Source organism: Equus caballus, chromosome 10 (assembly GCF_041296265.1).
Source record: "Equus caballus isolate H_3958 breed thoroughbred chromosome 10, TB-T2T, whole genome shotgun sequence".
Lineage (NCBI taxonomy): Eukaryota > Metazoa > Chordata > Mammalia > Perissodactyla > Equidae > Equus > Equus caballus.
In genome coordinates, this window is record NC_091693.1 from 43689154 (window position 1) to 43712261 (window position 23108).

At 38.9% G+C, this 23108-nt stretch overlaps 1 pseudogene; it reads right to left on the bottom strand.

Moving 5' to 3' along the window:
- Positions 1 to 1126: 1126 nt before the first annotated feature.
- Positions 1127 to 23108, bottom strand: part of LOC100069941 (proto-oncogene serine/threonine-protein kinase mos-like) — a 48927-nt pseudogene continuing 26945 nt past the window's right edge.

Sequence of the window (23108 nt, forward strand, 5' to 3'; positions counted from 1 at the left end):
CTCATCCCTTTTTGTGGGAATATGAATTTTTGAGAAAGTACTGAATGCATCTAATTTAGATAGAACTGGCATTCTCTTGATTATCGAATGTTAGAGTTTTCAAAGTTTTTAGCCCACATGAAGGGGTGTAAGTTAGGGAGTAACATTCATAAACATACAAGGCAAATAGAAATTTTTTGGCTCAAAGATATTTTGCTGAGGAAGATTCACCCTGAACTAACGTCCATTGCCAATCTTCCTCTTTTTTTGCTTGAGGAAGATTCACCCTGAGCTAACACCTGTGTCAGCCTTCCTCTGTTTGTTTGTGTGTGGGACACTGCCACAGCATGGCTGGTGAGTGGAGTAGGTCCTCGCCCAGAATCCCAACCCACAAACCCGGGCCAGTGAAGCCGAGCATGCAGAACTTTAACCAGTCGGCCACAGGGCCAGGCCCTCAAAGATTTTTTTAAAAAGATTTTTAAGACTATTTGTATCTCAGATTTAAGATGATTTATTAGTCATTCGAATTATTTTAAGATTTTGGCTTGTTTCTTTTTGCTTTAGGAAAACTCAGCGTAATAACAATAGCTGTAACAATAACAATGTGCCTACCGTTTACTGAGTGATTGCAAGGGGCCAGGCACTGTCTTGAGCACTTTACATACACTGTGAGAGGCGAGCTGTCGGAGCCATCATGCACTGGGCATGAAAGTTATCTCCACTTTATAGATGAGGAAACAGGCAGAGAGAAATTAAGTAACTTGCTCAAGTACACACAGCAGGCAAGTTTCAAAGCCAAGTTGTGAGCCCAGGCAAGTCTAACTTCAACTCTCATTATCTGATGAAATCAAAGCCTTTATAAACTTTATAAATCATATCATATAAATTATATATGAGTTACATACATGGTATAGGATTAGCACTCCGATTCAATTAAAGATTATTCAAGGACCACTTAAAAACAGTTTTTCCTTGAGGAAGCAGAATCACAAATAATAAAGTTGCTAAAAATTGGAAAGAAATTTTTTGAGTTTTTAGTAACTTTATTTTCTAAAAATTCATTTTACAAATATATTTTTTTCTATATCTTCACTTCTTTTAAAATGAGTAGAAACAGACAAAAGCTTGTCTTGATACAGGTTTAGAGTCAGCCGAATTCAGCTTTTAAAGAGAGAAAGTCAACCAGGAGAAGTCCTGCACTTGGCCACTGCAAAGCACTGGCCCTGTGGCAGCCAGTGGATGATGGGTGATCTTCTCGAGTCTTTTCCTAGAGATGGAGTCAGTGAAGACAGCTGCTGAGAGAGACGAGTGAAGATTATAGGCCACTCAGTATAGACCATATACTGATGCTCCCCTGAGTAAGGCATTTCCTTGGTAGCCATTTGCCAGAGATTGATGGCAAAAGTATAGATGTCAGCTTTGGGCATTCTCTTCTCTCCTTTCAGGAGCTCTGGGGCTCAGTGGGTGTAAGTGCCATCGAGCTGGCAAGGAGGAATCTGGAAGCACAGCAGATCTTCCAGCTTCTCAGAGCCACCAAAGTCACCAATTTTGCAGGCATCTTGCTCATTGGTCAAATGTTTGCCAGCTTCAGGCCCAAGTGCACAATGCCTTGTGAGTGAAGGAAAAGCAGGCCATTCACAACATCTAGGAGTACTTCAGACACTTTTCCAAATGTAATTGCTCTCTGCCACAGCAGTGAGGCCCCCTCCTCCTCCTCAGGGCAGCTGGAAGCACTGTATATGACCTGGTATAAAGTGAATTGCCACCAAGCTCCATGATTATGGTGCCTAAACTAGTAAAGCCTGCAGGCATGTGTGTGTTGACAGCCACAACCTGCATGATGTTGTCATGGCAGAACCTTGCTGTCTTACTCTCAGCCCAGAAACTCTACTAGGAAGCTAGCCAGTTTGTTTTTAAACATTTTTTTAAATATATACTTATAGGAAGAAGAGTCCGGGAAGCAGATTGAGAAAGACTGGTTAGAGAGGTGAGAGGAGAAACAAGGGAGAATGTTATTCTAGAAGCAGGAGAGAGCACTTGAAGAGGTGAGATTGGCCAGGAGCAGTAAATACTTCAGGGAGGTCAAGAAAGAGAATGAAAAACTAGCCTTTAAATTTAGCACCTTGGAAGTCATTGAAATGATCTGAGCAAGAGTAATTTTAATAATGTAGTTGAAGTAGCAGCAAATTACAAAAGGTTGGGAGATGCAAAGGAGGACGTGGAGACAGGAAGCATAAACAACTCTTATGGGAAGGGCAATGGAGAAGGGAAGAAGTGAGGATAGGACCAAGGTAGGCTCTTTATTAAGATGGGAGAAAAGTAAACATTTTTAAATGGTGCTGAAGGAAGGATCCAGTTGAGAGGAAGTTGATGATGCAGGAAAAAGAAGAGATAATTGAGAGTGTAAAGACTGAGTAATTGAGAGCAGAAAGGATCTAAAGAACAGATGGAAGGACCAGCCTTAGGTAGAAGTTTCTCCCTCTAGGATATGAGGAAAAGGTGGCGCAGTACGGATAAGTATATCCCTGTTGAGAAAGGAGGGTGAGAAATATCTTTCCTGATAGCACCTTGTTTTCCCCCTGTGAACCATGAGGAAATATCTGCTGAGGGAGAAGAGGTTAGGGGTGGAATATGATGTCTGGCAAGACTGATGGATATCAGAGACAGCTACTGAAGGGAATGGGAGATATGGCTAACCAAAGGGTGGCTCAGTGGTTCAGGGAGCTCAGCTGAGGTGAGAGGCAGTGTATTTTTAGCATGGTATTCTGCATTAGTCTTCAGGATTCTGGGCACAGGAGCATAGAGGGCAAATGTTAGGTTGAGAAAGAACTTTGGTTAGCAGGGCTGGGGCAGAAGGAATTGATTCTAACAAGAAGTTTGTTGAAATGGTGTGCCATAAAATCTAGGCTGGACCGGAAGGAATTTGGACAGGGAGGTGGCAAGGGCTGAGGTGGGGTAGTGGACGATGACCTGGAAAAAAATAGAAATGGTCAGAGCATTAGAAACTTCAATGAGTTGAAAGATAAAATGTATCAGGAGCAATGGAGTGAGATTTTTGCAGGGACGAGGGCTGTGGTCAGCGCGGGCTATTTAAGCTGTTTCAGGTGACGGTGGCTCAGGGTGTGACCCAGGGAATGGGGTGACTGCAGAGGATCACAGGGAAAGGCTGCTGGAAATAAGAAGCTCAGAGTTGGGATGTCTCAGGAATATTTAGAGCTGTAACTTAAGAAACTAAAATTCCTTTTCAAATGAATTTTTCATTTATCCAGAGCCTTGAGGGTTTGTTTCTTCCCACAGCTCAGCTAAAGTGGTGGGGGAATTGCTTTGGTGAATATCTCCTGATAGTTAACGTTGACCTGATGGGGATTATTTAGCCAGCAATGCTGCTATGCAGAAATGTTCATGGTTGTCCTCAGTAGGGCAGACTAACTGGTGAAACAGATAAATCCAAAAATGTATTACAGCCCAACCAAGAGAGAAGACATGACAGACTATGCTTCACTGCAAGAACCAGGCAGATATTTGATTACAGCTTTTTCTTTTTTGCTCTTAAAAACAAGATGGAATTAAATAAAATATGGATAAATTATACTTAGATGCTTTCTCTTGCTTTTTTTTTTTTTTTTTTTAAATTTCAGTTTCTGGCAAGGCGTCTCCAAAAGATGTTCATACTTAGAAATGCAGGATCACTGAATGGTGTGCTAAATCACACACCAAAGGCAGAGATGAGGGCATTTGGCTAAGGTCAGATAAAAGAGGATGGTGGGCTTAAGGAGAGGAGGGAAGAGAACTCTTATTTATTAAATGAAACAAGCATGGCTTCTGGCCTCAAGATCAACAACATCAAAGAGGAACACATTGTCTTCCTCGCAGAACAAACTCTTCCTCTTTCTGACTTCCTTACTTCTGTTAATGGATGCTTGAATCCTGTAATCTGCTGGATTTAAACACTGGAAGTAATTTCCTTTTATGCTTCTCACACTCTCATAAGTCCTGCACATATCTCATAAGTCATCAAGGCCTCTTAATTAATCCTTCATCACATCTCCAGCAGCCTGAAGAATGACCTGTCAGGCTCATGACACTCCGCTGCTGACAGTTAAAGTGGGAAGAGAGAACAGGGCCATTCTGTGTTAGCAGTTCTACCTAATGGGTGGCCACGTGGGTTTCTTTGGAGATTGCTGGCATTGCCCTGGGAATGTAGGTTATGAGACTCTACTCTTGGAGAGATCTGCTCCCTTCCAACCCTGGGACAAGGTTCTGTTAAATGCAATGCAACTACATGCCATTTTAAAAAGAAAAGCAGTGCTACAGGGCTTTGTTTTATAGACTAAAAGCTTGCAGGAACTGTAAGGGTCTTAGCTCCTAAAAAGTATTTGACACACAAACATGCGCATTCATGTACACAAAATCTTGTTGAAAATTCCTATTTAAAAATGAATAGCTTTAATTCTGCTATATAGTCAAAACACAGCACCAAAGAGGTACTCCTTAATAAGCAATTAACCATCTTTTACGCAGAGATGTTCGTGGCTGTCCTCAATGGAGTAGGCTAACTGGTGAAACATATAAACCCCAAAATGTATAGTGGGACCAACAAGAAAGAAGTTTACTTCTTGCTCTTGTAAAGTCCTAAATGGGTTTTCCTTGTTGATAGCGAGCTCTTTTTCAAGCAGTATTTCAGGAACCCAGGTTCTTTCTGTCTGTCGCTCTACCATCTTCAACATGTGGCTTCAAAGGTCTGCTTCAAGCCAGTGAAAGGAAAATGAATGTGAAGGATTGACTGCATATCCAAGACTTTTCCAGGCCTGGAAGTGGCACATAGGACTTTCACTCACATCCCAATGGCCAGAACTTAGTCATATGGGAAATGTACTCTGTGTCCAGGAAGATGAGATATGAGGTTGACGAGCAATTAGCAGATTTTTCCACAATGGTATAGCAACTAGATCCGCGTGGGGACTTTACAGGAAGAACAACTGTTCTCCCTTACCCAGCATGGTGATATAGGTATGCAAGAGACTATTGACAGAGGAAAAGGTCAGACCTTTAAATGAATAGGAAGTCAGTGGTCACATTTAAGGGGAAATATCTCCACTGGATATTCTAATAAAGTCTCCTCATTGTTTAAAAGACATCAAAGGGAAGTTTTCTTAAATAAACACAATTCAGTAATACAAAGTTGGCAAATTGACAGGTTGCGATGTGAGCCGTAGCAGTTTGAAGGAACAAGGCAGGAAGCCCAGTCTAAAGAGGCAAAGCCCAGGCAAAAAGCTAAGAATGCCAGAGCAATGCCAGTGTGAGAAATCAGATAAGTGAGCAGAAATCAAGAAGCCATAGAAATCTTGGAGCAGAGTAAAATTGGAGGCACAAATAACCCAGGTGCGAGACCTGACCCCACCATTTACTAGCTGACACAGGAGAAGACGCTTAACCTCTCTGAGTTTGTTTTTCCATTTGTAAATTTGGGGTAATAATACCTATTTCACAATAATTGATTGGAGAATCAAAAGAAATGATGTGTGTGAAAACTCATGTAGACTGGCAAAAGGAGAAAGAGGGCTAATTTCACATCTATTTTCATAAGCTTAGGGTTTTGAAGAGTGCTGTTTGGGAAAGAGAGGATTTGGAATCCATTTTATGCATAAGTACATCCCTAGGCGTGAATCAGAAGACGGTTGAGAACTAGCTAGTGTAAAGGGCTATCCTTTGGACTTGGGAAACTGCAGATTCAGTATCCTTTACAAAAGTCCTGCCTTCCTGCATGCCTGTCTTCCTCCCTTACTCCCTTTCTGTCTGCTTTTCTTTCCTTCCTCCCTAGATCCCTCCATCCCTCCATTCCCTCCTTCCTTCTCCTTTCCCCCTCTTCCTCCCTTCCTTCCTTCCCTCTTCTATTTTTCTTACTTTTTACCCCCGCTCCATCTAGTTTCTTTGTTAGATGAACCTGGACATTGGAGAGGGTGTAACTAATTTCATGTAACATAAGGGTTCTAAACAGGACTTGGCTAAGTTTGGGTTTGAAGGTTAAAATCAATAACAGAAACAGAAAGGATGTATTACTCACAGATACGTTATTTAGTGCAATTCTTTGGGGAAAACGTCATAGTACATTCCCTTAAGATGATAATTCCCTTTGACCTATATTAATTCTTCAGAGTATCCATATTAAATAATCAGAAATATAAAGGTCTTATGAACAAAGATGTTCATGATAGTTTTACTTATATCAGTAAAATATTTGAAATCGGCTAATTGCTCAACATTAGACAAATGGTAAATTAAACTACGTTATATTCATACAAGAAAACATATAATTGTTAAAAATTGTGTTCATGAAGTGTTTCAGTAATATGAAATATCATGATAAAATATCAAATGAAATAAGTAGACTACAAAGTGATGACAACCACGTCAAAACGGCAGCCAGGAGAAGCCTAGAAGGAAATCCACCATGATGGCAATGGTTGTTGTCCAAGGATGAGTGACTACAAGTGCCATTTTTCTTCTTTCTACTTTTCTGTATTGTCTATATTTTTATAATTCACCTGTATTAGTTTTATATTTGAAAATATAAAGTCAATTTTCGTTTCTAGGAAACTGAATTTGAAGATAAAGTTGTTGATGCTAACCTGCCTCATTTTAGCCTAGTGCTATTGAACAAAAGCTGGTATAATTAACAGTAAAACAAGTTCACTTTGTCTCTCATAATGTAAATAACACCTTTCAGAAGTGAATAGAAATATCTATCTATCTATCTATATATAGGTACCTCATATGAAAATATAATACTGGTTTTAGTGTTAGTAATTTCCTCTTTCATAAGTCATAGTTTTGCTTTACAAGATTTAATTGGTAAGAATAAAATGTAAATTGTTGGTGCAAAATTTTCAGTCTCTGTCATTATGACAGCACAATTTCTATAGCCTGACTTATAGCATTTGCTTGTATCACAAGGACTGGGTTAGAATCAGTCAGAGTGAGAGTGAGCTTTTCTTTGAGATGATTTGATGAATCTTCTTAACTCTTGCCACTGATACCCAGGGAACCTGTGCATTCTTTGGTAATGGCGACTAAGGTAATGGAAATATTTGAATAATCACTTAAAGACATTGACAAACATTGTCAAACATCATGACACCTCAGACATTCCGGAGAGTGGCCGGGCCTGTTGCAACCCACAGTGGGAGATGAAAGAAACTTAATGTAGCCTGATTCAAATATCCACTTAATTAGAAAATATTGATTTAGAGTGATGCTCTCAGAAATCCCGGATTTAAATGCATTGAGTAGTCACTGCTAGCTGTGAAGAGATGAGCAGATTATCAGGCAAACAGATCATCAAAAGTTGGTCTGGAAAGTCTCAAAAAGGACTCTGGAAGAATCATATGGTGTTATAAGATATTGCTAACGGGATAGGAAAAGGTGGCCAAAGAAGATCAAAATATTATTTTATCAACCAAAAATAAAATTTTATAAACCATAAGAAGTGGATATGGAGAGTTCCTATCTTAATATTTACAGCTTTATTTGGATTCATTGAAAGGCGTACCACCTCCTACAACTTGGTAAAATTGCATTCAATATTAAAATTACAGTACAGTAAACCATAAAGTTTACCCATGAGACTGAAAGTGACAGATTAGAATGGGTAAGGAAAATGTACCACGGCTGACAGGGAAAAAAATATGACCTGAATCTGAATTTCCTGCCCATGCAAATGAAAGTACACTCTGAGTCTAGGAAGCCTCATGGTCTATTTATGATAATAGGAATTCGTAGGTGTCTGGCTTCAGGTGAACCTTGCTGATATCTGGCATCAATATTAGTACAGGCACAAAGCTGTATTTTATTCCCTTGCAGAGCTTTCATGATGAAATTGAAAATATTGATTTGTGATCACCACACTATAGATCAATCTAAACACATGGATTTTGTGCTTTGTTTTATTTAAAGGGCCTGGACAGGAGATTTCTCTTTTGCTTTATGTTCAAAACTTCAAGTCAGTGCTTCTCAAACTTCAATGTACACAAGAATCTCTTGGGGTTTTTATTAAAATGCAGATTCAGGAATAAGCAAAATTAATCTTTCCCGAAGGAAGTCAGAATAGTGGTTATCTTTGCAGGGTTAATGACTGGGAGGGGCATGTGGAAACTTTCTGGGATATGTAAATGCAAGACTTGTGTGAAATGTACTGAACACTACACTCAGGCATTGTATGCTTTACTAAATGTGTGTTATTCTGCTGTTATCATTCTAAAAAATGAAAATTTAAAATGAAGGTTCTTGGGTCATGATGCAGATAAAAGTGCCTTAAGAACTGGACCCATTGTAATAAGTCTGGGCCCATTGTTGGCTGAAATGAACTTGTCGACCAAATATCGGACATGAGTAACGGAAAAAGACAGACACGATTTAACTTTGCCTCTCACCATTTTGAGCACCCCACCCCACACCTATTTTTATAGCAAGCAAAATCTCAGCTAGCACTTTCTACAGTAATTCAGAAATTATAATTTCCTAAAGGCATCCAAATTAGTCAAATCTTGAAGGTTTTGTCTTTGTACAGCTACCAGAACAATGATTGAGTTATAATTCTTAGAATTGCATAGTTACTGTACTTGGGAACTGGCTTTTTAAGATGACCTTTTCTCTCTTGTCCACCTACCTTTTCAAGGCCAGCTGCAAAACAGAGACAGCTCTTACTCACATTCTGACTGAAAGAATCTACTGGTTCAGACTTAACCTCGGCAGAAGGGAAGTATTTTCCCACCAACTATTATTTCACTCAACCCTCTCATGTGGTTCATGGAACCCTTCAGGAGGCCCGATCACTCCAGGATTCAATTTCCTGCAGACAAGAGCTTATGTTCCGTCCCCAGAGGATATAGTTTGGCTAATTCTTGCTGGCAACACTCTCCTCAAGTCTGTCACACATCTGATTACCCATCTGCAGAACAAACTTCCGGAGGAAAGCCCCTGAAAGTATTGCAAGTGACAAATGGATCATTCTCCTAAGCTAAATGGAAAAATGATCAATCCTCCCCCTCAGCTGCCGAGTTATACACAATGGCAATCATGTAATGTGTCCGGTCTACTTTGATGAATTCCACTTGTTAACTCACCAGAGCACCCCAGCAATGAACAGGGAAGGTAAAGGAGAGAGAGTGACCCCAGGACTAACTTTTTATTTCCCTCAATTACGAACTCTTTTGCTTTCAGATGTTGGACAGTTGCTGATTTCTTCCAGTCTTTAACGTGGTTTGGCTCCCAGTCATAAAACAAAAAAGAAAAGATGTCAGTTGAGATAAGATCCCTCTGCACACAATGAGCAAACACATTTTTGAGCAAACTACAACCAGACTTCGGACGCCCGAAAAATAGCACAGGCTGAACTGAGTCACGAAGGCTTCAGTTTTCAGTTGTTTAGCCAAGCTCATGTTTGTCTAGTAGCTTGCTTATTCCCTGCCAAAGCAGAAACATCAAAGTAACAAAAAGACACCAGAAACTAGCACTGCTTTAAATGAGACACTGTCTTTAATTTGCTCCTTTACTCAACAAACGTTTGTGGGATGCTGACAATTTGCCAGATTGTTCTAAGCACTGGGGATACAACAATGAGCAAGAGACGCTCCCCCCCCAAATGTTTTATGATTTATAGTAATGATGAGATGGGTGAGATAATTCATAAAACAAAAGACAGGTCTGAGGAAAAAAGTCATAGAAAACATACTAACAAATTTCAGAGAATCAACAAAGAATAAATAGGGCAAATGATTTCCAAATTTTCTGAGACTTACTCTTCAGTATTCTGAAAAAGTTGTAAAGAATTACCAGTTTGGTAAGTAGTCCTCAACACATTTGCAAGGGATTGAAATTGTTTATTGATAATGTGTACTTGTTATTGATTCGTATTCTGAGTGTTAGGATGCTGGCTTTTTTTTTTTTTTTTTTGCTGAGGAAGATTCACCCTGAGCCAACATCTATACCAATCTTCCTCCACTTTATATGTGGATTGCCACCACAGCATGGCTGGCAAGGAACGTAGGTCTGCACCCAGGATCCAAACCCACAAACTCAGGCCACCAAAGCGGAGTGCACCAAACTTAACCACTGTGCCACAGGGCTGGCCCCCTGTGTTGACTTTTTAACAGATGATTTGACATATAATATTTTTTTCCTTTTATAAACTTTTCAATTTATGTTAGTAACATACATATGGCTAAAAACATCAAATAGCCTCAAAATCCTTTTAATGACGAAATAGTAATCTTAGGTCCCATGCCCTTCTTCTTTCCTGGTTCAGGTGCCTAGGGACGACTATTGTACTTGTAACTCTTATTTGCTTCTTCTGGTAGTTATTCCCAAATCTCTAAGTAATATGCTATTTGGCTGCTCCTTGATCTATCAATTTTAGATTCATCTACTAACTTCCTTATTATGTCAGATGACGATATGGTTCTCTTACACACACATGCACATCTCTCCCACTACAATCCTCCCCAAACAATCATATCAAAGCTTTTAAATTAAATTGATAATGTATGTATACTTACTGGAAGGCTAAGAAGTATACTTTGATTACATTCCCTTTTTTTCTTGAATACATTATGTTATTTTTTAATTTTATTGAAGTCACATTGGTTTATAATAGTAAATAAATGTCAGGTGTACTTCATTATATTTCAACTTCTGTATAGAGTGCATCATGTTCACCACCAAAATTCTGCACCCCTATGTTCACTGCAGTGTTATGCACAATAGCCAAAACTTGGAAACACCTAAGTGGCCATCAATGGATGAAGGGATAAAGAAGATGTGGTGTGTATATATATATGTATATATATGCGTGTGTATATGTATGTAATAAAATACTACCAAGCCATAAAAAAAGATGAAATCATGCCATTTGCAGCAACATGGATGGAACTTGAGGGTGTTATGCTAAGCTAAATAAGTCAGATGAAGAAAGACAATTACTGTGCGGTTTCACTCATACATTTACTTTCTCATACAGCTTTCTCTCTTGAGTCTCTATTGTTTTCCTCTCTCCTGCAGATTTGCCTATTTTCGTGTGTTCAGATTTTCAAGTGAGCCATTATATCATGTGTGTCATCCCTATATTTTGTTGCCAGAGCCCCCCTTCCTCCTGCTCTAAATTGGACTAGTTATGTGTTGGCCTACTGCACAGCTGTATTCATGGAACTTCACTTTTTGGATTTGCTTTTTCTTCTATTCTTTTTCTTTTTCTTAGTTTGTGTCCTGTTTTCTTGCACGTCCTCCAATAACTTCCTAAGAAAGAGTATGTGGGAGTTAAGTTTTGAGTCCTTGCATGACTGTGTTAAAAAAAATTCTACGTAAGTGGCTGAGTAGAGGATTTTAAGATAAAAAATAAGTTTCTCTCAAAAACTGGAGCATCTGGTAATGCTGTTGGGAAGTTCACTGCCATTTGGACTTTCACTGCTTTGAAAGTGATCTGTTCTTTCTCTCTAGAGATGTTTGGGTTATCTCTTCATTCTAGAATTTATGAAATTTACGGTTATGTTTGCTTATTGAAAGAGCTGAAAAATCAGTGGGCCCTTTAAATCTGGACACTCATGTTGTCTTTGTCTCTGGGGAATTTTTGTCTATTTACAATGATTATTTCTTCTTCTCTGAGCCTCCTAGATTGATCTTTTAGCTTTTCTTTCTTATTCTGTCTCTTTTTCGTTTTGTTCTACATTATGGGAGATTTTCTTGACATTATCTCTCAAGTTCTCTGTTGAATTTAATAGTTTGCCAATCTCATTCTTAATTCCAAAGAATTCTTTCTTGTTTGCAGCTATTCCTTTTTTATGTGTCCTGATTTTGTTTTAGGGATGCAATATATTCTCTCATATCTCAAAGGATGCTAATTGGAGTGTTTTTTCTTTCTTTCTTTTTTAAAACGTCTTTTTTATTCTATGAACTGTCTCTATTTTCTCCTAGGTCTTTTTATTTCTATCTTTTTCCCCTTTGTTTGCTTATTTTTCCCAATGTTCACACTGGAAGCTTTTCTCAAATGTCTAAGTTTTGGTTGATTCTTCATTCCACTGAAACCTGATCTGGCTTGTTGATAACCAGGCATTGCTTTAGGTGGATCAAACAGAGATCCTTTAAATGATCCATTAAAGATGCTAGAATGTTTTGTCTCTGGAGCCATTCAGGTCCCCCAAATAAAAGACATTCAGTCTTCTGCTTGGGAGTTCAATTCCCCATTGCAGCTGATCTCCATTTCAGAACGATTTGTCCAATTGTTCCAAACACATACTTCCAATTGACTGCATTATTTCCAGTCCTAGGCATCAATTCTACTGTACCATTCTTACTCCCACTCCACTCGTGAGCTGCTCCCAAGTTCTAGGAGGCAAATCTGCTCCTTCCTAGTCATTTTCTTCTACATCCCATCAGGTTTCAGCTTGCTCTGCCCTGTTTCATCAGCAAACATTACTCCTTCTCCTTTTGTTCTCCAGAAACCCATTGAAATCCCTGGTTCATGAGTGATGGTGACTCCATCATTCTCTTTATTAGTATAGCTTTCTAGAGACTTTTTCTTTACTGACATTTTAATATACTCTCTGGAGAGAGAGGACACAACTGTGGTGGTCTTCTCACCATCTTTAATGGTAAATTAGTGTAATCTTTTCAATGACAACTATCATACTATTTTAAGGAGTCCATTTTTAAATTTTTTCCCATATTTTAGCTAAAGGGTTTCTTTTATATGGCTAGACAATGGAAATATCATGGACTTTAAAGTCAAACAGACCAGTCAAACAGAATCTTGGTTTTGCTACATATTAGTCATATAACATTGAAAAGTCACTGAATCACTTTAAGTTTCAGCCTTATAATAAGAATAATAGTATTTATCTTGAAGACCTCTTGCAAGAATTAAATGAAATAAGGTGTATAAAGCACATAGATCATCAGTGCCTGGCATATAGTAGAAACTCACTGTCCTTGTTATGCTTATGTGTGAGTTGTCTGTTACTGTGAGCACATTACTTGAACTCAAATCTCCAATAATCAGATTCCTCAGCTTAGATGCCACTTTTTCAGGGAAGCCTCTCTGACTCAAGATTGGGATAGAGGTGCCTTCTTTGCATTCTTGCATCACTCTGTTCATTACCTATTAGAACTCCTGTCACACAGTAGTGGAATTGCTTATTTAATTGTCTGTCTTCCCTATTAGGCTGGAAACTCCATGAGAATGGGGACCTGGTGTGTACTGTTCACCTGTATCTCCAACATCTAGCACTATGGTTGGCACAGAGTTGGTGCTCAAGAAATACTTGTTCAATGAATGAATAATACCATTCCACTTTTAGAAAGCTGACTATATTAGAAGATTTTTTAAAGATGTAAAATGCATTCTGTGCCTGAAATTTTTTTGGTAAGGATGCAAGATTACTTTTATTTTGGTACTATTTAGAAAGGTAGTAGAACATTCATTAAACAACCAATATGCAGAAAGTTAGAGCAACACAAATATTGGATAACAAACCAGGACCATGTACAAAAATCAAATCCCGTTAAAACAATCAACCGCTTCTCCCTGCGCCCCTCTCTCCACCGTGGTGGAGCACTGAAGCCTTGTAGCTACAGGAAATGCAACAACTCACTCAGAAATTGGTATTGGTTTTAATCTTGTTACTGCTTCAAAGTCAACCTTCTATTTAATTGCTCTGAAATCTAAATAATTCCTCAGTAAAAAACAAAACAAAATGAAAAAAAAAACAGTCTTTGGATGGTTTCAATTTGGTGGGGATGCCAGAGCCTATAAACAGATCCAACAAATGTGTTTCCATTTCTCTTCTTGGAATGCTTTCTTCCTTAACCTCACCACTTGGATAAAGCTGCCATCACCAACTAAAGAGCTCTATCCTTAGCAAAAGTGATCTATTAGGAATATAACCTGCCTGTTTAATTTATCTGTTGGATTGTCCTGGACACTCCCTTCTCTTCCAGGAGTACTTAGGAGAAATGGTGTCTCTTTGCTGTTCCTGTCTCTGAAGAAGAATGAAGATTCTGCTGGCCCTGAGTTAACTCCTAAACTACCCAGAAGATGTAAAATCTTGGATGATCAAGCTATTTCAACCTATTAATAATCACGGAGCTGATGAATGTGGTTATAACAAGACTAGAGACCAGACTTTATGCATTCTACCACTGTGTTTAGTAGAATAACTAAGATGGGGACTCAGTTGATGCTATTGTTACTACCTTTGTTATTTTAAACTGAAAATAATCTTAGTGATCATCATTCTAAACATTTCCTTTTACAGATGAAGAAACTGTGGCCCAAAGAATTTAAGACTTATCCAAAGTCAATTTCAAATCCATACAATAATGAGAACCAACAAAAATCTCACCAGATAGAAATCCTGACTTCTTATAAACAGATAAAACTTAATTGTATTTGGGAATATTATCTTTGAATATACGTGATTCAAGTACTCAAAACTTAATGCATTAGTTTAGACCACAGTGAAAATATCTGTTATCAACTGGTTTATATATTCTTATGGGAATTCTCTGCACAGAAATTCTTACCTAGGTTTGTAGTTTAAGATGTATTTTTCAGATAGAGAGACTATCAAGAGTAAAGAGTTATAGCCAAACAGCTTTTTTTCGGAGGCTGTCTCTACTCCTGTTGTCTCTGTGCTTCAAGACACAGAGGCAACAGTAGTACACAGAGCAAGTCCACTTCTAGACTGATAAGAGGGAAGAGGGTGAGATGTTATGAATTATGTTTTTCTTATAGCTTGAGCATTCATAGCCTGGAGAGATATTTTGGATAGAAAATGACCTAGTGACTCCCACTAATCAATCATATGACTTGTCAGGTCATTGAAGCACAATTTGTAATAATTTACCCATAGAGCCATTATTTGCAGTTCTATTAGGAGCTAAGAGATGGTTTGGGGTTAAATTTAGATTTCTTTGGCTCATTAGAATCATTTCTATGTTACCAGTATAGTGAGACTGAATATCATCTGCTTATGTGATTTGTACCTTTGTTGGATTTTTAATCAAAGGCCTATCCATGATCAAAATTTTTATGCAGTCATAGCTTTTGGAAAGTAGTAATTCTTACTTAACCTAATGAGTGACTCTCTTCATAAGAAAGCTAAACATTGTGTGCAAGGCCGTTAGTTTGTGATGAGCTATTGCAGAATATTATCCCAAAGGTGGCAGAAAATCCATCACTTCATAAGTCCACCAATTTGTGCAGTGATGAGGCTCTTGAGATGGACCTGCGTGGTCATTTTTCAGTGGGATTGATGTGCTAATGCTGAGCAGTAACATCTCCTACTGTGTAGAATCTTATTATCTTAGAGATGATCTTTTTGCTTTTAAAGAAAGCTGAACCTAGTTAAAATCCTCATGAAATTTCCACTTCTGAAGGTCCATAAATAATTCCTATGTCCCTGTTATTTGTTTTTTTCTAAGTGAATGTACAAAAACATTTCGTCTTGCCCTAGATGATTTACAATTTATAAATGATGTTCAGCTCCAACATTCTTCATTCCTAACTACATATTCTGAATGGATAGTTTCAGTGAGGATACTATTGGTTGCAAATAACAGAAGCTGATAACAGAAGTTTAAAAAATTTGAGCAATTTACTCATGTAGGAACAGAAAAGTCCAGAGGTAGTGTAGGCTTCAGGCACAGTCCAGCCAGGACTCTGGGCCTATTTTTTGCAGTTTGCTAAGATCTTCCCTGCTCCATGTTGGTGTCAAAATTAGGCTGGCTTCCCCCATGTTTTTAACATGGCTGCTAATACCAGTGTCTTTCATGCTTCCTCATTCATATTAACCATGGGTTGTAGGGTGAAAGGGCAGGGAAACTGAAGAAGTAAGAATCTTCTATCCATCATTTATAAATCACACTGGCCAAGGGCATCATTCTCTGATTGGATAAAGCTCTCAGAGTCCATCTTTGCAGGGGTGGGTGGGAAGATCAATTACATCTAAACTTATCTTAGCCACAAAATGGGTGAAAGATAAAATGGACATTGTTGAGACAACCTCAATTTTCTCTACATTGACCAAGTAGGAAATGAATTAATTGTATATAATTTGCATTTTAAAACCTGAGAGCTGTAAGGATGAAATTATCAGATAATATGATGGTTACCAACATTTATTCTGCTATACTACATTGAGAACAGACATTGTCATTCATCATCCCACATGCCTGGGTAGGTTTATATGAAATTATCTTTCTTTTTGCTCCAACTCTATCTCTTTTTTCACTACAGAGAGAATGTTGAAATAATGAGAGAAAAACTAGACTGTGTTCCATTTTACTATCATTATAATTTTATTGGCTCCAATTCAACTTATTAGAGTATAACAGTGAGCCATGAAATGTGGTTGAGAACCTCTAGATTTTAGATAGAGTAGCACCTACCAGCTTATGTGGTATGAATAACTGCTCTATTAGACGTGGTCTATACCAAAAGAGAAATATAAAGTTCTTCAAAAAAAAATAAAAAGCTTTGTTAGTGTGTTAGTCAGGTTTCTCTAGAGAGACAGAACCAAGAGGACATATATAACTAGAAAGAGATTTATTATAGGGTGTTGGTTCACATGATCATGGAAGCTGAGAAATCCTACAATCTGTCATCTGCAAGCTGGAGACCCAGGAAAGACAATGCTGTAGATGCTAGTCTGAGGCTGGAGGCCTGATATCCAGCAATGGTGGAGGCAGGAGAAGATCAGTGTCCCAGCTCAGTCAGGCAGAGTGATTTCAATCTTCTTCTGCCTTTTTGCTCTATTCTGGCCCTCAGTGGATTGGAGGATGCCCACCTATACTGGGGAGGGCCATCTGCTTTACTCAGTCCACCAGTTCAAATCCTAATCTCTTCCAGAGACATTCTCATAGACACACCCAGAAATCAGGTTTAACCAGATATCTGGACATCCCTTGGCCCAGTCAAGTTGACAAAAAACCACCGCAGCTAGGCATAACATAGTGTAGTGAAAAGAACACAGGATTTGAGCCAGCATTCTCCATCAAAGACACTGGCAAGGACTCAGCAAGTCACTTCACTTCTCTGAGATCTAGAGGCATGAAAATACCTAACCTACCTACTGTGTAAGAAGTTGTTGAAAGCTTAAAAGAGATAATTTATATGAATACATTTTGTAAATTGTGAAGTGCGGTATAGATTTTAGTATTAATTGGAAGTTAAATGCTGTTATTAGAGAGTGAAAGCTCCTCTACATAGATTGTAAGCTCCTGAGGGTAGGTAGTGTTTCTTTATCTATGTTTCTTCACTGTGTTTGTCTACCAGTAACTGTTGAATAAATAAAAGATGACATGAAAAGAAGGACAATAAGGTTGGTTATGGTAATTAGGAAAAATATCTTTGGTATTGGAGAAAATAAGTTAAGCTGAAGAAAGAAATTATGATACTGGGTAAAAGTTAGGAAAATTTGAGTTCCTGAGTTGAAGCTAATAATCTATCATCAAAATATCCACACATCCATCATGCCAGTGGGCTGTCTACTGTTTCACTAAGAGTTTGTAGCTAGGATTGTTAGAAGATTTTGCCCCTTTGGGAAATCATCTCTAAGTTTTAAAGGACATCCCAGGGAAATGGGATTAGCTTTAAAGCTGACTTTGCTGGAAGGCATCTATACCATTTAGCAAAAATATACCTGTACTTCTACATTCTGTATGCGGCTAGGGAATCTACACAATTGATGAAGTTCTTATAAATCTCAAAAAAAGGAAATAAAAATCTTTGCTACTTCAAGCATGCATTGTAGTCCTATAAAAATCAATGATACTCTTCACAGGAAACATCGAGCTTTAGGCACATGTGTCTTCACTCTAAAACTTCTTTCTATAACTGAATGCAATTAGTTTGTCACATGTCCCCAATTTATTGCCATTTACTAACACTAAAAATTTTGCTAGGATGTGCAGAGAATGCACAATTAGATATAATTCCTGCCAAGTCGGGTGCAGGGCAAATTTTCCCCACAAAACTCCCAGTAAAGTATCTTCTATGAACTGCAATAGACAACCCACAAATTCCAGCTACAAATCCTGCAAACTGTACCACTGGGAAGCAGCACTTTAACTGATGGTCTGGTATTTCCAAAAGATAATGTCACCATGACATTTTCAGTCTTTTAATATCCTTTTATTGAGTCCCTTTTGTATCATCCTAGAGCTGGAGCCACTTGAGCTAGAAGAGCTGAGATGCATCTTTGTTGATTGCCATGTTCTGTTTTGCATAGCCAGCTGGGCTGTCAAAATATAACCTCCCAAGTTCTTAGCAGGAGGCATCTGACTTTAGCTTTCCCCACTACTAGAATAAAGATGCCACTTGTGAAGTAAGAAAATGTTCCTTCTGCTAAGGCTCTGTTTTCAGTAAAGGAATCTCTACCTACTGGGAATCTTCCTGGGTTGAGCCGCCATGCTCATTCTACGTCACTCTCGAACCAACATAGGTCAGCAATGCCCCTCAAGTCTACAGACTCAGATGGGTGTTCTTGGCCAAGATGCTGTGCATGTGTGTGCATGTGTATTGGCAAGTTTGTGTAAAATATACATATACAATATATGAGCTAATCTAACCAGTTTATCATATAAAAACTTTCTTCAAAACTGAAAATCATCTATGTCCAGCAAAGAACATCACTAACAAAAGATAAAATTTTAATTGATCATTTTCCTCCATACATCATTACAGCAGCTATTCCCATGGCTGGTGACCCATAATCTCAAGATCACGATCATCTCTTTGTCATAGCTCTCTCAATTGTTCGTTTTCTTCTCTTTCAATAGAGAGAGAGAGAGACAGAGACAGAGAGAGAGAGAGACAGAGAGAGAGAGAGATTGCATTAGTCAGGGTTCTCCAGAGAAACAGAACCAAAGATATATACTATATATATATATATATAGGCAGTGACTAATTTTTTTGATTTCTTCTTTGCCAAAAAGTATTCTTCCCAATATCTAAAGTAATCACTATCATGAAAAATTTGAAAAAGATAGAAAAGTATAAGGTCAAATTTCAAAGATACACAAAAGTGAAAAGGAGAGTATAATGAACCTCCATGTCCCGTCACCCAGGTTCCTTAGCAGCACCCCTTGGCCAATCATAGGAAAGAGATTTATTTTAAAGAACTGGCTCACGTGATTATGGAGGCTGGCAAGTCAAATCTGCAGTCTAGACCAGCAGGGTCAAGACCCAGGACAGCTGATGGTGCAGATGAAGTCTGAAGGCAGTCTGCTGGAGAGTTCCCTCTTGCTCCGGGAGGGCAATCTTTTTGTTCTGTTCAGACCTTCAACTGATTGGATGAGGCCCACCTATATTATGGAGGGCAATCTGTTTACTCCAAGTTCATCAATTTGAATATTAATTTCATCCAAAAGCACCCTCTTAAGTTGACACCTAAAATTAACCATCACAGATTTATTCAGGCCTGTATCTATTTCTTTTTTTGGGGAGGGAGGGGAGGAAGACTGGCTCTGAGCTACACTTGTGCCAATCCTCCTCTATTTTTTGTATGTGGGAAACTGTCACAGCATGGCTTGATGAGCAGTGTGTAGATCCACACTTGGGATCTGAATCCTTGAACCCTGGGCAACCAAAGTGGAGCATGGGAACTTAACCACTATGCCACCTGGCTGGCCCCCTGAATCTTCTTCTATATTTATCTATGTTTCTATGTATAGATATACAGATATATATTTTGCTTTCCATTTTTCTCTCTTGCTCTGATCAAACAGACCTGAATCCACATCACAGCCCCAACAATTATGTGTGACTTGTGGCACGTTATTGAACCTCCATAAGGTTCGATCTCTCATTTATACAATGGAGATATCACACTTATTCCTTAGGTTCATTTTAAGGGTAAATAAGGTCCTATGTATAAAGCACCTGGTACCATGTCTGCCATACAGTAATTGCTCAACAAGTGGACACTGTTATCCATTCATTCAAACAAACATTTATGGATCCTGATTCTTTCCACTTCTTCACCTCTAATGCTACCACCCCAGTCAGCTCACTCTGCTGTATCTGGTCTGGATTAGTTCAGTAGCTTCCTAAATTATCTCCTCACTTAACCCTGGGGGTGGTCAGGGAAACCCTGACTGATAGATTGGTATTTGAGTGAAGCATGGATATATGTGGAAAAAGTATTGGTGGGAGGTGAAAGGGGCAGAGAGCACAAGAGAAACCTCAAACAAGAAGAGTGTTCAGGACGGAAATCCAGTTCCCTGAGTTTTGAGAAATGCTATCCCTTTTATTCTGCTCAACAATGTGAAAGCATTCTTGTTAAGAATTTTTGACACAATGAAAGTGAAATATGGTATTTCCTCTTCCTTGATGCCTGCCTAAAGCGGAACGTGAATTGACCTACGGAAGGAAAGTGCAACAGCCGCAGGCAGAGCACCGACCAGCCCGCACGCTGAGCTCTACGCTGCTCTTACCATCAAAATCAAATGTTGACTTTTTAGATAGTAAAGATTAATTTTGCGAGTGAATCAATATTAAAGCAGGTGGGACACCAGGATGAGGTCTCTTTCGTCAAGCACTCACATTTTGTGGCTTAGTCTAACTAGTATTTGATCCTTCCTGTGCAGACCTTTGGACTCGTTAATGAACGAAACAGGCGCACCAAGGCTTAGTAACTCCAAATCTAACATTTCAACATCTTGATGTAGAAAGACAACAGGGGCAAGTCAAATGGAGACCTTTAACTCTAATCCACAAAACCAAGAAAGCTAGCACAATGCCTGCCTCTGAGTTGTAAACGAAAATGTATCCATAACTTGCATATTTGCCTGCACAAAACCAACCAGTTTAGGTACATTTTTCAGTAATGTGTCTATTTTTTCCTAAATAATCTGTTAGTTTGGATCTTCCATTGACTTCAACTCTGACAAAACACAAAAATCAGATTTTTGTTCCTTTGGCAGGATATAAACAAGCTGCTTTGTATGGCAATTAGCTGTTCTGTTTTTCCTCCCTTTCTTGACCTCCCTTGAAGGATTTGAAGTTTAAGCTATCTTTGCCCTTATGAGAAAGGGAACTGGCTTTGATTGATTAAAGCTCTGAGCTTGATGGTAAGAAGGATTTTTTTCTAGAGGACTTAAAAGAAAATGGATTTGTATCTATAGACAAAATATTTATTAAAAGCAGACAGGGAAGAGAAGGGTTTCTCTCAGGCAAGAAAATATTCCCTTGGGTGGGTAGGAGAAGGGTGTAGGAGTGGAGAGCTGCAACACCCTGGAGTATAAGAAACTTCTAGGTAGAAGGCCTCATGGGTAACATTGCTGGGGCTTCTTCACCCCAATTATGGCATGAAGTAACAAAGGACACGATGAGGGGCAGTGTTCAAATGCTCACAAGTGGGGAGGGAGGGAGTCAACATCCTTAGCACCGATTCATTCTTGCAAGCATGGCCTGGCAAGCACGGGCAATCATTTTGGGGAGCATGGACAATCTGTGCCCAGGGACCTTGTTTGCTCTTCCTTTCGTTGGTATGTCTTCACCCAGCACCTTTACAGAGGCCATCTGCCAGAACTGAGGCTTGTCTGTGCCCCTAGACTCTATGAGACCTTGCTCCGAGGGGGCAGCTTCCCTCTTAACATCTCATGGCACCCACACAACAACAAGAGAGTTTGGATGGAGCAACTCCAGACCCTATGAGCTAGGACAGAGATTAATGATGCCTCCTGTATACGACCTATTTAGGAACTTACTTTGGTCCCATGTAAATAAGCATAAATTGTTTAATAAACCTTACTGGGCAGCACTCTTCAAAAACTAGAAACTTCTTTACTACACTCCCCACACAGGAAACATTTTAATAATTATTCTTACTGAATCCCTAAATATAATGTTGCAATATTTAATACCCAGAGTCTTGAAAAGAATGAATCACTTACTTCGCCTTTAGAAATCTTTTTTTATAGGACACATAGCTTCTGCCTTCAACCCCGCTAAGTTCTCTCTGTTCAATTAGCAAGAAACCCCAGTTGTGGGAAGTGGATTTCCTGCACTGGTAAAGATTATAAATCAGTGTCACAATTTTGATGATTTCCAAGAGAGATGACTAAGGGAAACTGCATCAAGATACAGGAGAGGAGAGAGCTGCTGGCTGCCTGAGTTTATGTCAGCCATATTCCCTCACAGCCCTGACAGTTTCCTCTTCGACCAGTTCCTAATGGAAAGGCAATGCTGGGTCCTCCTCTTCACTAACACGTTACCCAGAGACAGTTACACCCACCCAACCCTCTAACTCAGGGAGAGATAATTTGGCAGATTCTGTCCCATGTTTTCATCTCCTCTGGGAATACAGTACATTTCCTGCTCTTTTGGAAATGCCGTATAATTAGTATTCTCAAAAGAGTTAGCGAGTATTTATACTTAGGCTCTCCATGTTTCCATTGCCCACCTATTCCATCCCCTGTATACATACACACATATAACCATCACTCTTTCATAAAAACCATGCAAAAGTTAGGATCTTTTCATTTCCTGATAAGTTCAGAGTAAATAGTCCCATAAAGCTTTTCTTCATTCAAATTATTTGAGTCTTGCAAATATGTAAAAAACAAATAAACAAAAAACCTGCACTGTGTCTGCAGTAGGCTTGCTGTGCTTTAGAGTTTAATACAAATAATGCAGATATTATAAATTTCCTTCAAATCTTGAGGTATGTTTTTCCAAATATTCTAAGGCCTGCCGCCGCCACTTTTCCATTTTCTGTAAAGAGCATGATGCAGTTTTCCTCCCCTGCCACTATGGCTGGCTGGCACATAAAACCTACAAATAGCTGTAAGCAGTTGACTATAAAGACACTTTCCTCCCCCAATTTATTGATCCCACGGCAATCTGGCTGCATCTACTCTTACTTCTCCTCGGAAATTACTCTTGCTAAGCTTACTCATGACCTTGCAGTCAACCCAATGAACATATTTTGATCCATACTTTCCTTAGCATCTGCCTTAAACTCTTCTTCTTCTTCTCATTTGACACATTCTCCCTAACAGGCTTATTGTTTCTTAATTCATATTTCTAGTTCCAACAGCCTCCTAAATATCTCTACTTGGTGGTCTCACAGGTGTCT